This window comes from Halyomorpha halys, unplaced genomic scaffold (genome assembly GCF_000696795.3).
Source record: "Halyomorpha halys isolate HHAL.00 unplaced genomic scaffold, Hhal_1.1 Scaffold691.1, whole genome shotgun sequence".
In the NCBI taxonomy this organism is placed as follows: Eukaryota; Metazoa; Arthropoda; class Insecta; order Hemiptera; family Pentatomidae; genus Halyomorpha; species Halyomorpha halys.
The window spans coordinates 288,559-289,620 of NW_027113417.1; the positions used below are offsets into that span (position 1 = coordinate 288,559).

General features: G+C 28.7%; 1 protein-coding gene across 1 annotated transcript in view; it reads right to left on the bottom strand.

Annotated features, from left to right (window-relative positions):
- The window catches only part of LOC106685418 (lysosomal proton-coupled steroid conjugate and bile acid symporter SLC46A3), a 49,490-nt gene that overhangs the window by 15,082 nt on the left and 33,346 nt on the right, over positions 1-1,062 (bottom strand). The gene's annotated exons all lie outside the window — the stretch shown is intronic.

Here is a 1,062-nt window from a genome sequence, read left to right on the forward strand (position 1 = left end):
TTCATTTTAATTCATTCGAAGAAACATTATAGTTAAGTTGATGGAGTAATTAGATATATATTGTTTTTAAATCTTTAAAAATTATTATTTTATCTTAATTTTTTGTTTTATTTATAATACTGTATATAATTAGGGGTGTCTTTTGTATGAGACTATACCTTCCCCCACCCCCACAATCAATTGTTAAAAAAAAACGTAAGGCCCACCAGACCTTACTGGTTTAAATAAACTTTTAAAAAAAGCCACCTATTAGAAATTCAATAGAGCTTTGTCTCCCACATAAGTTTCCAGTGTTTTATGTTTTATTACTGTTAGAAATTAATAATGCTACTTTATGATTGTTGGATCTCGTTCTTTATTTATTACAGCTGCTTAGTCCAGCTTGAAGCTTATGATTTTATTTTTGTTTTTATTAGGTTATTTTGTATTATCAATCCAATTTTCAAAGCAAACTGTTTTGATAAGTTAAGCCAGCATAGAAATCAAACTATGTCCCATCCATACCCGGAGGATTACGATAATATTGGCGCCATAGGCGTGCTCAGCATACTCTGTTAAGAGGCCCTTCCCAGGTGGGTGGAGAATACGTATTCTTCACTCACCTGACAGTTTTTTAAAGTGTAGTATCTATTTTAAGATGTATTTTAACATCTATTGGAATAAAATGTATTTTAAAGATCTGTGTTCAAATTTAACACTCTTGAGCTACAAAACAGTTGAAGTTTTTCACCTTTAATTCTAAGAATTTATTTTTCTGAAGTTTAATCTTCAAACTTTACTTGGATTAATCCAAAATTTACTTGGATCTAACTTATTAAAAGCCAGGTACTAAAATGAGTTTTTTAATTTTATTTTATTTATTTTTTTATTTTATTTTAGTATGTATGAGATCATATATCAATATTACCTATTGCCCACAACTGTGTGGCAGATTGTAATATCTATCAATAAATAAATCTATCAACTAAAAAAAAAAAAAAAAAAAATACTGATCATTAAATGCCATCATGATTGACTCACTTGACTACTCTCTCCTTTGTTGCTGATAACCATGCAGTTTGC